Consider the following 15,101-nt stretch of genomic DNA (forward strand, 5'->3'; position numbering starts at 1 on the left):
GAGTGACGGATGAGAGCTATGCTACCAGGGTGACTGAAAAGGGAAGAAGCAAGGGTAATAGATAGATAGCTCCTCCTAAATCCTTCCACTTCCCTATTTCCCAGGGTTTGACAGGTGCACACCCCTGGTCACCTCTAGAGGGCACCAAAATATTTTTCGTCTCCAGCCCCCACAGAAACCATAGATGAACTTCATTTCATTTTCTGGGTCATGGCCTTTATAATTGGAAAACGCTAGCTAGCAACCATCCTTAATTTTAACGATTCAACTACTTATAAAATAAGCATATTATATTTATATATTTACCCTATTTATTGCCACTTATAATGAGAATGGTAGCTCCTAGTTTTCATGAATCTTTTGAAGATTAAGATAATACCTACCAAACAGCATAGGCTTCATGTAATTGGGTACATATTAAATACATGGTTATATAATAATTCTGTTATTCTTTTAATATCAATCCATAAAAATCTCTGAAGTATTGTATTAGAAGAATAGAAATCTAATCTTATCAACAAGTCCTATAATCTTGCAGTGTGCAGGCTGGGTGGTAAGAGTTGTTTTGTTTCCTTGAGACAAGGTGTCTCTATGTAGCCTTGGCTGGTATTGAACTCACAGAGATCCAGCTGTCTCTGCTTTCAAGTGTTACAAATGTGCCACCATGCCCAGCTCTTCTCCTCCACCTCCTCCTCTTCTGCTTCCTCCTTCTCATCAACATCATCCTCCTTCTTTTCTCTTCCTCCTCCTCCTCTTCCTCCTCCTCCTCTTCCTCCTCCTCTTCCTCCCCCTCCTCTTCCTCCTCTTCCTCCTCCTCCTCCTTCTCCTCCTCTTCTTCCTGGGAAGGGTTATATCTTCTCAGAAGTAAATAAACAAGTGACCTTAGAATGAGGAGGCCCTGCTCAGCCTTAGGGTTCTGTGAACCAAGGAATGAAAATGGAAGTAACTAGTTTCATAGTGTTTGTGTGTCACCATATTTTGATAGGGAAATTGTCTTCCCACCGTCATAATGAAATTATGTGCAGCTGAATTAAAAGGAGAAGGGCTATACCTGAATGTGCCTGCTCTGTGGGGACCCTTAGAGGTCTTCAGATATGCCACTTGGATTTTCTGATTTCAGCTCATTTGTGCTATTGGGATTAGAGCAGTTGAATTATAAATCCTTCATAGTTATCATAATAATATACCTCTGTTGAGAAATGTTTATGTTCCAAACACTGGGCTGACACCTTGTACAATTAGCTCTTTTTAATTTCATAATACTGATGTGAAATAAAGATGTTTTTCTTAATTCTGACATAGAATGGAGAAAGCTGACTCTTTCAGGCATCCATTCAATTTTTTACATTGATATAGAAAGCAGGAAGAAATCAGAATTCTAGTTTGATGCTGAAATCTTTTCTATAAATGTGTACTACTGTTCAGCTTCTCAAATTGTAAGATGTGAGTTCATTATTTCTATATGTAAGTCATATATATACATATACATATATATGTGTGTGTATGTGTATATGTATATGTGTGTATGTATGTATGTATGTATGTATGTATGTATGTATGTATTTGACTGAGATATTTGATGGCAAGTGCATTTGCTGGGTAAACCTGAAACCTTGAGCTTGTTTTTTCCCTACACCCTGGATGGAGACAGCCAATACCACAAAGTTATTTTCTGTATTCCACACTCAAGGTGTAATACACTCACACACACACACACACACACACACACACACACACACACACACACACATACAAACACTCTAATATTGTATCAAGATTGACTAGAGAAAGGCATGGTGAAAATAATTGAGTAAGAAGAAAACAACATGTAGAGTAGGAAAAAACGTAGAGAAAATAATAAATTCTAAAAGATGTTGTACTCCACTTTTAACCCTAGAACCTAGAAAGTGAGACAGGTGGATTCCTGAGCTCAAAGATAGCCTAGTCTACAAAGTGAGATCCAGGATAGTCAGGGCAACAGAGAGAAACCCCTGCTGAAGAGAGGAGAGAGAGAGAGAGAGAGAGACAGAAGAGAGAGATTGATTTAATATTCTAAGATTTATGTTAAAAAACATATTGACATTTAAAGTCCCAAGGGAGAAAATACAGCAAAAAATTTTAATACTTTCACAAGGTTAAAGCGAATTTTCAAGTTTCTTACTGTTGAGAAAAATGAGATACACTGCAGCAAATAGCTTTAAATTGCTTAATCTTTGACTCTGCTAGGTTAATTATGTTTCCTGCATGTTCGGGGAAGACACAGAAGTCTTTCTGTGTTAGCAAGGAAGAGACAGGAACCCTTCATACCTCCTATACTGGTCATGGTCGTTGTCATCGTCTTCTCCTCCTCCTTCTTTTTTTCTGTTTCATGCACAAAATTCTTCAAAAGACTGTGTATTTTGTATACTATATTCAAAAACATGGAAAATTAATTAAAAAAATGACTGTAGGCTATGTGCATGGGGGCAAATCAAACAGAAATCAAATGTTTGCAAACTTGAGAGTCACTACAATATCTCATTACATATTACAAAAATTTGTGTTCCCCATTCACCAAATCTGGAAAACTCTCCAAATCCAAAAGGGTCCTAAACACTTGAGACACGGTATGCATACCCCATCTCCCTCGGGTGTGAACACTGGTGGAAACATGTCGTCTGGACTGTGCGGTAGCTGGCTCCTCGGGTCAAGAAACTTGCAGCCAAGTCTCACAACCTGAGTTGGTTCTGATACCCGGTATCTACATGGTAGAAGGCTTCAATCCTGCAAGTTGTCCTCTACACATGTGCACATGTACATGTGCACTCATGCAATGCACATTATTTAATATGCACACACACACACACACACACACACACACACACACACCTTGAAAATACAAAAGCACTCAATTTTCCCCACACTGAACTGGTTTTGCACTCTGTGCTCTTCATTCTTCAGGGACACAGGAAGAACAGAAAGGTGTTGCTATGTCACTGTGAGGAACACCCTATACAGACCACATTTCCACTCCGTGACTGGTATTCACTTCACTTTATTCCACTTAGGTCAGCTCCACCGGTGTGTCGCTCTTTCAGTATCTATGGCAACAGAAGCTGCATCTCTCAACAGTGTGTGCAGAAACTCTCCAAGTGGTCCACTCAGACCTTAGATGGCGCGGCTCTGCAGTGTCTACACCACGACACCATGCCTGCTGGCACTTCGCCCTGGCCACATCTGGTGTTTTGTGTCCTAAGACCAGAAAGGATCTGGAATATGGCCCCCTTGTTCTATTCATTATAACCAGCTTCCTCTTTTTCAACTCCTTCACTGCCTAACCTTGGCTGTCCTGGATCTTGCCCTAAAGATTGACCTTAAACTCAGAGATCTGCATGCCTGTCTCCAGGGGTGTTACCAGGGTTGGGGAAAGCTGGGTGGTAGAGTGCTTGCCCTAGCAAGCACACAAGGCCCAGGTTGTCCCCAGCTCCGGAAAAAAAAAAAAAAAAAAAAAAAAAAGTGTACCAGTTGCCTAGACTTAGCTTTTCTTCTTCTAGAACTTGCTCTATCTCAGGTTGCCTTTGAACTCAGAGATCGGCTTGGCTTTATCTTCTGGGATTAAAGGTGTGTACGACCAGGCCTGGACCTAAATATAGCTGGGTGGAATCTTGCCCCAAGCTCACTACTCCCTTAATTCAACTTAAAGTCCTTGAACACAGGATTCAGCTCCGTTTCACTTCCTGATACCCCTTTAATACTTGTACTATATTTTTATATTTCTCCTTCGTAAGTGTGCTATGCTTTTTCAAAAATTCCCTTCACCAGACATAACCAGAGAACAGAGTCTATAATGGGTGTTTCTGAGACTTCCTTTGTCAATGGAATTAATTTGAGCCCCTTTACCTTAGCCTCAGGCAGACTCTTCAGATAAGGGCAAAAAGCAGCCAAGTTCTTCACCAAAATACCACAAAAACAGTCTTTAAAGCACATAGTGACACCGCTTGGGCCAAGTTTGCACAGCTGAAATCACTCACAGCAACAAAGTCTTTCATATTCCTACTAGTATGGCTCATTAAGCCCCACTTAAGACATCCCGTGGCTTTCCAAATCTAAAGTTCCCAATTCTACATTCTCCAAACAAAAGCATGGTCAGGCCTATCACAGCAATACCCACCCCAGTCCCTGCTACCAACTTCTGTCACAGTTAGGGTTTTACTGCTGTGAACAGACACCATGATCAAGTCAACTCTTATGACAGACAACATTTAATTGAGGCTAGTTTATAGGTTCGGAAGTTCAGTCCATCATCATCCAGATAGGCATGGTGCAGGAAGAGCTTCGAGTTCTACATTTTCATGTGAAGGCTGCAAATAGAATACTGACTTCCAGGCAGTTAGGAGGAGGGTCTTATGCCCACACCCACAGTGACACACCTACTTCAACAAGGCCACACCCACTCCAACAGGGCCACACCTACTAATAGTGCTCCCTGGGCTTGCATAAACAAACCATCACAATGACCTTAGACATAAGAAAGGTGAGAGATAGGAAGTGTAAAGAGAAATCAAGTAACACAGGAAAGGGCAGAGATTATAACCCAGGAAGTGTGGATAAGGACAGTGAAACTCTCTAATTCATGAATCATTGACAAAACTTTATGATAACAAAAGAAATTTACACACACAGTTATGTAAATTGTGAACTAAATCATTTCTGTTTTTTGGTTTTTTTGTTTGGTTTGTGTGTGTGTGTGTGTGTGTGTGTGTGTGTGTGTCTGTGTGTCTGTCTGTCTGTCTGTCTGTCCTGTAACTTGCTCTGTAGATCACACTGGCTTTAACCTCATAGAGATCCTCCTGTCCCCACCTCCCAAGTGCTGGAATTAAAAGTGTGTTCCATAAAGGTTCTGAAACAATGATTTTTAAAAAAAGCTCGAAAGAATATGAGCTAAAGAAGGAGCCCAAAATATTAAGAATAACTAAGAGTAGTTCTTGATACTACATAACATTGAGAGAAGCCCGTTTGTTCGTAGACTTATAGTGGGATACTCAGTGCCTGATTTGAACCTGGGACACATTGGCAAAGTTCTAATAGAAGTAGCAATGTCAGAGTCTCCAGAATCTGCCCCATTGTGTCAGGATTGTAAGGAGACCATTCTTCTGTCTCTTTTCCTCTGGCAGACAACAGCCCAGGTATTATGTCATCTCGCAGGTACAGCAATAGTGAAAACAACAGAACTGTCTGCAGCAAGAGTACAAGGGGAGAGATGAGAATCTAAAGTCAGTACAATTCCAAGAGGAAAGACAGGAAGGAAGTAGAGAAAGAAGAAAGGGACGGAGAGGGAAGAGAGGGAGGAAGGAAGGATGGAAGGAAGGAAGGAGAGAGAGAGGGAAGGAGGGAGGGAGGGAGAGAGACAGAGAGGAAGAAAGAAAAGAAGAGAAGAAAAGACAGACAGACAGACAGAAAGAAAGAAAGAAAGAAAGAAAGAAAGAAAGAAAGAAAGAAAGGAAGAGAAACAAAGTAACACACACAGAGCTGGGCTTGATATAGATCTATAGGCACTAGAATCTCCTACTAAAATCAAAACCACCAATGTCTTGAGGACATATTAATTATTCATTAAAGGAGGGACCCAAGTAAATCATAATGAAAAAAGACAGTCAATGGGTGTCAAATGTTGCCAAGCAGATGTTGGAAGAGAATAGCAAGGATTCTTAGATGAAATAAACAATAAAAAAAAAAAAAATGACTAGTCTTGCCAGCAGACTCACACTCAGGTCTGCACCGTCGCTAAAGGATGTTCTTTGATATAAAGGGAAATGAACAAAGGAATCTTGGAAGTTCAGGAATGTAAAAACAAAACAAAACAAAACAAAAAAAACAAAGAAACAAAACAAAAAACAAACAAAAAAAAACACAGTAAACTACGGGTAAAGGTAACATACCTTTGTACTTCTCCTGCTTTGTAAATGATGTTTTATGGTTGAAGCAAAATTAAGTATTATATGATTATCAATGCCTGTGGAGGATAGATAGAAGACAACTGAAAATGCGTAAGGGAAAAAAGTTAAAAGCGGAGGTGAAACGTCAACACCAGCAGACTGTGAAAAATTATGACTCTCTAGCATAATACTTAAAACAACCACAGAGTAGTGTATGAAAAGATGCAGTCAAAACCACTAGAGAGAAACCAGAGTGGAGCTCTAAAAAGATATCCAAATAGCCTACAGGAAGCCAGAAGAACCAAAATAGAAATGAAAAGCCACAGAATTTCAAATGGCAGACCTATGCTACAGTGTATCTAATATTCCATTACATACGAGGGATGTAAATATGCCAATAACGAGACTGGCAGTGTGAACTGAAAAACAAGAAGCTGATAGGAAGTATGACAATGTAGGTAAGCGGAAAGCACACGGATTGAGAGCATGTGCTTTGCCCAGTTCTGTATATGGTATACTTTAGACATTACTATCAAAGGAAACCAGTAGTAGCTATGAGAATATCAGGTATGCTGAATATTATAACACAGACATTCAAAAGATATGGACATGCCATTGTGGTTAAAGGGAAAAGAGAAAGAATGGGTCCATGAGGACCATCTGATATTATAAACGATATAAGCAAAATTATGGAGATGGCGGTAGACTAGCGACTTTGAAATGGACTAGGAACCAGCCCCGGAAGAGGAGTTGGTTGGCTGTAAAGAGAAGTATTATAAACTACATACCTGGAATCTCAGGACAAGGAAGGTAGGACAAAAATAGCCAGGGGCCCAAAGGCAGATTGAGCGACACAGGAAATTAAATTTAAGTCAAGAATTTGAGTTGCATGGGAATCTAGCTCAGAAACACAAAAGACAATACAAATGAAAAGCCCTACGAAACAAGCAAAAGGAAGACGTATTGAAGAGGCTTGTGGAGAAGACATAACTTTTGATTCGGATGATAATTACATAAAATTATGCACATATATACAGACACAAATGTGTACACACACACACATACATGCAGATACACAAATGGGTACCTAAGTGGAATTTGAATCAGCTCTTTGCATTGTACCAAAGTTAACATCCCAGTCTTGAGACTACGGTTATGTAAGATTCTATCTAATACCAATAGTAATTTTCTTCTACCTTCTAAATGGAATTAAAAGCATCCTCACTTGGGTCTTCCTTCTTGTTAAACTTCATACAGTCCATGGGTTGTATCCTGGGTATTCTGTACTATTTGCCTAATATCCACTTTTCAGTGAGTACATAACATTCATGTCCTTTTGGATCTGGGTTACCTTGCTCAGTATGATATTTTCTAGTTCCATTCGTTTGCCTGCAAAATTCATGATGTCCTCGTTTTATTAGCTGAGTAGTATTCCTTTGTGGAAATGAACCACATTTTCTGTATCCCTTCTTCAACTGAGGGGCATTTGGGTTGTTTCTGGCTTTTGCCTCTTACAAATAAGGCTGCTATGAACATAGTGGAGCATGTATCTTTGGGGTATGGTGAGCATCTTTTGGGTATATGCCCAGGAGCAGTATAGCTGGGTTTTCAGGTAGAACTATTTCCAGTTTTCTGAGGAACCACCAGAATGATTTCCGAGCGGTTGTCCCAGTTTGTAATCCCACTAGCAATGGGGGAGTGTTCTTCTTTCTCCACATCCTTGCCAGCATGTGCTTTCACTTGAGTTTTGATGGTAGTCATTCTGATTGGTCTAAGGTGGAATCTCAGGGTTGTTTTGATTTGCCTTTCCCTGATGACTAAGGTTGTTAAACATTTCTTTAAGTGTCTTTCAGCCATTCTAGATTTCTCAGTTGAAAATTCTGTTTAATTCTGTAGCCCATTTTTAAATTGAATTATTTGGGTTTTTTTTTTTTTGAATCTAACTTCTTGAGCTTTTTATATATTTTTGATATTAGTCCTCTATCAGATGAAAATTATCATGGGAGACAGAGATCTGGGTGGGAGAGGGGAGGGGAAGGAAAATCGGGGGAAGGATCAGGTATGAGAAGAGACAGGAGAGAAGCCAAGACAGTCAGAAGAAAGAAGGGAAATAAGCAGCTGTCGGGGGTGGGGTGGGGTTCGGGGTTGGGGTTACAGTGGGGGATGGGGAGGTTCTAGAAAGTCCCAGAGACCTGCGCTGTGAGAGGCTTCCAGGGCTCAAATGCCCACCAGTAGGGAGATGGAAGGTGACGAAACCACCGCCCCGGTGGAGAGATGGGACTACCTACCCTTCTTCAAACATTTTGACTCGGAATTGTGCCTGTCTAAAGGTAATACAAGGACAAAAGTGGAGCAGAGACTGGCGGAAAGCCTATCTAGTGACCCGCCAAACTTGGGATCCATCCCATGCATAGGCACCAAACCCTGACACCATTACTGATGTCATGCGGTACTCACAGACAGGAGCCTAGCATGGCTGCCCTTTAAGAGGCTTTGCCAGCAGTTGACTGAGACAGATGCAGATACTTACAGTCAACCATAGGATGGAGGTTGGGAACTGGTTTGGTAGGAGAACTGAAGGAACGGAAGGGGATAGCAACCCCACAGGAAGGCCAACAGTATCAACTAACTTGAAGCCCTCAGAGCCCCCAGAGACTAAGCCACCAACCAAAGAGCATACGCGGATGGAATGAAGAACCCTGGGAGGAGGAACTTGGAAGGAGGGCAGCATTTGGAATGTAAATAAAATAATTTAATAAAAGAGAAATTTTTACCAAAAAGAAAAATTTTACACTGAGTCTGAGGACCAAGTACAGGAGACTCCTCTGCACATTTATTTGCAACTTCCCATGAATAGATATGGCTTCAAAGGGCAAAGATAAAAAGTCAAGCACCAAACGTTTATCCACTGTTATGATAGAATTGTTAACATCATTATAAGTAAAAATAAAGTGCTTTCTTTTTTAACAGTATTTAGAGAAAAGATTGCATGAGGAGATTCTGAGGTCCAGGGAAAGGAAAGTCTTTGTAGCGCCTTAGGTGTGGGGGTCAGTTTATGAGCTGGGAGAGAAGGGAGCTGCTGCTGCTGCTGCTGCTGCTGCTGCTCAGAAGAGACCTGTTAACGGGAAGGGGCAAAACTTGATATAAATGGCTAAAGCAAGAGAGGTAGCAAAGCAGTAAGCCTGACCACAGACAGACACACACACACACATACCATACGCAAAACCCAAACACACATGCATATGCATACACATACCCACGCATGTACGCACATATGTCCACACACACATGTGTGAGCGTTCATGGGGACGGGCAGGAAAGAGGGAGAGAGCATTTGTGGGAAGACAGGAGAGAGGATGAAGGAGGAATAGGGAGAGGAGGGGAGAGACTTGCAAGGGCAGATTTAAACAGAAAGGACATAGGCCATTACAAATGGAAAACATGAGAACTGGATTCACCTGAGTAAAACATGAGGGAAATGTGCACCCCAGAGCGCAGCACTAAAGAGACCCATGACTGTGTGGTACAGCGATGTGGGGGGGAGACTATGGTTATGCAAGATTCTATTTTTAAACCAACCCCACTCCACAAAGCTGTTCTTAATGAGCTGTGGGATGCCACCAGGCCATTTAAGTGGCCAGCCAAATTTTGGATCAAATCTGTAAAGATAAGATAACAGACTAGATGGTGTGTGATATCTTCCAAGGTTTTAATCTCTATGCCTCATGTTCACAATATAGAAAAAACAAGCCAAAGAACTTTATGGGCTTTCTTGATATTAATGTTGATAATAACATCAGCTAGAAGTAACAATATCTTTGATGGTTTAAAGAGGTTTTTTATGCTTCAGAGAAAGTAAAAACAGTAGACAAGTGATTAGTAAAACCATTCCTGGTAATAGTAAAAGAGGAAAGGAATAGGAAGATTCCATAAAACTAAATATTTAAAAAAGCAAACTATAACTGCATGAAAACAGTTGTTTTGTATTACAAAAGCAACAAACACATTTTCTTATATTTTTCATTATTTTTTGGCCCTGTAGTCAGGATGCAAATGATGTTTATTACTGGTTGTATAATGGCTTCATGCAAATTGAAACTTCTTTTCAGGAAGAAGGGAAGCTCTCAAAACTCAGGTGGTTCAGAAAACTGGGTAAATGTTAGGAGAGTCACAAGGCTTCTCCTAAAATCTCAGCAGCTTTATTTATGTAGGAGAGGAGGCTCTTTAAAGGAGCTGCCAGCAAGCCATGCAGAGAATGCAGGTGACACAGCTTTAGTAAGTCATCACTGATACTGCGGTGGCGTTTACCGTAGTACAGCTACGCATGGCTCTCCTGTAATCCTGCAAGCAACCTTAGAGACATTCGCAAGCTCACAGAAAAAAGTCTTTGGCTCAGCAATCTGGAATTGAATGAAATCATTTCTCTTATCTGCATTTGGTGTCCTAGCTGGTATAGACAACTCTCAATGTTTCCATGGGGAAAAACATACAACAATATTACTTTTCAGTGAAGAACACCGGGAAATTCTTTCCCAAGTTGTGGGTCTGAGTTAGAGTTCCGAATTAGTTCCAAATGAAGTCGCAGTTGCTATGCAGGTTTCTTGACTCATAGAACCACTTGAATAATTCCTAAGAAACGGAACTGCATAGACACAACGCCAGTTCACACTGAGGTATCACTGCTTACTGGAGCAGCCAAGACAAGGGTGATAGCAGTAAAAGTTTGATAAGTGTGTGGAACCTGGACAAAATATACCTGGTTTGAAGAACTGTAGAAGGCTACAGTCACTCTGGAAGCTTGGTGTTTTTCTAGAGCAGCAGCAATAAGTATACGCTATCCATACATCTGCGTAACCACATTCTTGCACACTCATCCCATAAAAATGATAATTCATGTTCATGACAAAAGCCTGGACACCTACTGTAGCTTTCTTTGTAGTAGTCAAACTGTAAACAAATACAGTTCTCTATGGCAAGTGTCAATTTAAATAAACTAAGATACACAACACTTTGGATGATAGACAACAGTAAAATAGGGCAACTAATTGATTGACAGGACAACTTTGAAGAATCTCAGAGATATGAAGCTGAGTAGCGGAGAGAAAAAGGAAACACCATAAAAATGATACGGATTATTACTGTGCTTCAGCAACATTTACGAAATAACAAAATCATAGTGGCTGTGAACACACTGGTGGTTGCCAAAGGTGTGGTCAAAGATGAGGACACAACTAAATGGTTATAAAGGCATATTGCATATAGTAGAGCTTTATAGACACAGGTAGGTCTGCGGTTGATTTTAAATGATGACTTTACAAAGCAATGGCAATGTGAGAAGTGCATCGGATACACTTCCTGACTATCTTAGTAACAGGATCTGCTAGTTTACATAGTCAATGTAAGGGGAAAATGGTCTTTCTTCTCTATCACTTTCCAGTCCCTGAGGAGTGAGGGAAGTAGGTCGGTCATCGGGGAAAACTGTTAAATAATAAAAAGGGCGTGTTCAATAAGACTCTACTTGATCATTATTTGCTTTCAGTTCGATACGGGACTTAACTCTCCCAGCACAGCTGGAAGCAAACAAGAAATCTTTCCTGCAGCGCTGGTTAAGTGAGTACATATTGCTCGCTTCCCCTGCACAGAGGAAAACAGAAATAGTGCAATAATTTCACTTAGCAAGATTGGCAATCAAAACAAATACGGTTTGGGGATATTTCAAAAAAAACCAAAAACCTTCGGACGTTACTTTGGACTCCACATATAAACCACTGCTTTTAAAAACTGATGAATTTGTGTTATGAGTATTGGCCTGTGTGTAGGTATGTATGAGTACCATTTACAATGCTCAATATGAAGAAGTCAGAGGAGTGTGTCATATCCTGCGAACCAGGAGTCAAACCCTGAGATCTAACTGGTTATCCCATTTCTAGCAGCTGTCAATCAGTAAACCTTCTTAACTAAGTATAGGACTTCACGTCCTCCCCATGCTGACTCTGTGTTTACTGTCATAATGTCTCCAAGTTTGCATTTGCAAACTGTCACGCTGCATAAGAAAGACACTGTCCATAAGAAGTCTACTATTTCTTTTTTTTTTAAAGTAATTTTCAGTTTGAGAATTCCATGTGTTGTTTACGGGTTCATATATTTGATATATACTTATATATACATTTACATAGTCATGCATATGCATATCTGGAGCAATGTTTATGATATGCACATAATATAGTAGCCCTTGTTTTACCAGTGGGACATCTGTGCAATCCTCTTAGTCGATAATGGAAACCAGGAAATGTATTGACCTACAACGTAATGCTGTTCTTCATCTCAGTTAACCACTTCTCATGGTCCCACCATTTTACGTAGATCACAGTGAGGTTAATACAAATTGCTCTTCCCTTTTCCCCAATAACATGGACAGAAGTTTCTTTTTTTTAACCACAGATCTTTGCAAATTCAGTTTATGATTTTGTTTCTTATAAAATCAAGAACTTACGGTTTTCCCCCGAAGGACAGCTTTCTCTGGTGAACAGTTTTCAGTTGCTGGCATCATTATTCTGGGACTCTGAAGCCATGATTGAGTAAATTGTGAAAAGACATGGGCACAGACACTGAAATATCACAACACTGACCAGATGTCCAGGACAAAAACTCAGTCACTCATAGATGATTTGTGTGCCCAAATGCTGGTGTAAGGACAAAAGGGTGACTGAATCCTGGGGAGTACACAACAGCAAGAGGAGAGCTTCCCTGGTGATACTCAGACTGTGCATAACTGAAAGCTAAATGACTTATTTCTGTATCTTTCTCTTTAAAAAAATTTCACACTGTTTACTGAAGGTGAATGACATTATAAAAATTAAAACAGGATCAGGTCAGACTGACAGATTTTTATATTTACGTCTTTTTCTTAGGATCTGTTTAGTAACTTACAGTGTTATTCTTTCAAGAAATTATCTGACAGATATCTCTATAAAGTTAATTTAGTACGTGACATAGTTACATAGTTTATTTCTTTGTAGCAGTTCCATGGAAACATTTTCATTTATAGTTGTAAATTACAACCTATTAACCCTAAAAACTTAAAGAAATGTGGAGTAGTATTCTCCTGTTTAAAAATTCTTTTTAAAAAACTGTAATTACAGATGAGGTAGCTCCATAAATAGAAACCTGGTTAATTGGCAATTGAAAGCTGTAGGATAATGTTGTCTCTCTGTATTTTCAGAATTAAGTTCCAGCTGTTTTGAGAAAGCCACTAGAAGACTGAGAGAAACTGCTAAGGATCCCAGGGAGAGATTGGGAGTAAAGAGGCACATTAGCTTCCATTATTCTAAAATCTTCTTGCCCCCTGCAGTAACTGTGAATACCCAGGTGGAGTGAAAGATTGTGGGCTTAGGAGACTGGTTCCACTGTGATTGGCAAACAATGCCAGGATTTTTTTTCAGGTCTGAACTTCATCATCACAGGGTCAACAAAATCAGTTCACAAATAAGTCTAAGATAACATTTAAGAGTCTTAAAGTGGCTTTGCTATTTTTTACAATTAAGCATTTCTTATATTCATTTTATTTGGAGAACTACTCTTTTCTTTTTTTAAGAAGGACAGTGTATCAATGACAGGGTCAATGACATTAAAGTAGTCAGGGAAGTCTTAACTATAGTTTCAACTCCTATCTCCATAGAGTTCATGAACATAAACGTTTCTCACTAATCATGCTGTTCTAGGTGAGTTATTTGGTCAACCTCAGATGCTTCTGGAATAGCCAATGTGGGAAGGGTTGTCCATCAACTGAGAACCGCCCACATTCCAAAACCAGGTTCTTTCCTTCCCCCACCCTGCCTTCAGTGACTCAGCACTAGAGGTGACTGAGCACTAGTGACTCATCATGAACAGCAAATGCAACATGTTGCCGCCATGATCATCATGGCTGCATTCCTCTCTTCTTTTCTTACTTCACTCAGAGGCAGCCTTTTGCAATCCCCTCCTTTGCATGAGGTTTGTTGTGATATGATTTTGTGTCATGTTTTGGCCCTCTAATCACCAGGGTATCCTTTTGCTGCAAAACTCTTTAAGATGTCCCATCTCATTTCAGGTCTGACCCCTGGGCAGAGCTTGATTCCAAGTCATTTGCATGACAAGAAGTGTAGACATAGCATAGGACCAGGAGGCTGAACAATGGATGCATTCGATGAACTGCATTAAAGATTAATACTTTGTACCCTTGATGCAATCAAATACCCCCCCCCACTTCAGGTAGGATGCACTAGATTCCACAAAAGATTTTAATGTAATTTCTCTTGCTAAAGACAGCAATGAACTTACAAGTTAATTTTCCTTCCCTACCAAATACACTCTAGTAGAACGCCTGTTGGCATGGATGACTACATTCCTTCAACACTCTATCTGCAAAGAAGACAACTAGAAAATGCATAGACTATTTGAATACGACCACGAGTGATTCAGAAATCTCACCAGGAAAGCATGGGGAGAACCATCTCCCTTGGGAGCAAGGAATGGCTGTATGAAACCTGAGGTTGCTTCTCGGTGGGAGAGTTTCTAAACCTTTCTATCCATTCTTGTTTTGAAATTGGTTCTGCCTTGATTTTCCCATATGCGGTGAATGGTGAATAAGAAAACATCTTCCTCTGGGGCCCAAGTAGCTTTCTTTATTTGCTTCATGTCATGCATATAACAGAACAGAAAGTTATTTAAAATCTTTCATACTCTCAGCATTTATACTTTGAGTTTATATTGTATTTGGTTGTAGAGCTTTTGTAGAGATGTTCTTTGATTTTAAGCTATTTTATTCAGTGAGCAACATCTGATGATGATGGATATCTACATTTCTAGATTCATATTTTGGATGGGATAAAGCCTTTTGCAAGCTTATACACTTCTCCTTCCTTTTCACATAACTGTGGTTAACGTGAGCTTTCCAGGATTAGCATAGAGAAACTCATAATTTGCTCCTTACAACAGTTTATATTGTATAATCATAAGATACAGATACAGACTGCTATTATCCCCTCAGAAATTTTAACAAGAGATATGAAATGCTAGCCTAAGATAAAAGAATACATAAGTATATTTAAATATTTTAATATCATAAAGTTAATAAATTGATTAATGACTACATTGCATTCTCATATTTTATACATGACAATAAAACAGTAAAATAGAATATGTATG

This window comes from Rattus rattus, chromosome 11 (assembly GCF_011064425.1).
Source record: "Rattus rattus isolate New Zealand chromosome 11, Rrattus_CSIRO_v1, whole genome shotgun sequence".
NCBI classification, from domain to species: domain Eukaryota; kingdom Metazoa; phylum Chordata; class Mammalia; order Rodentia; family Muridae; genus Rattus; species Rattus rattus.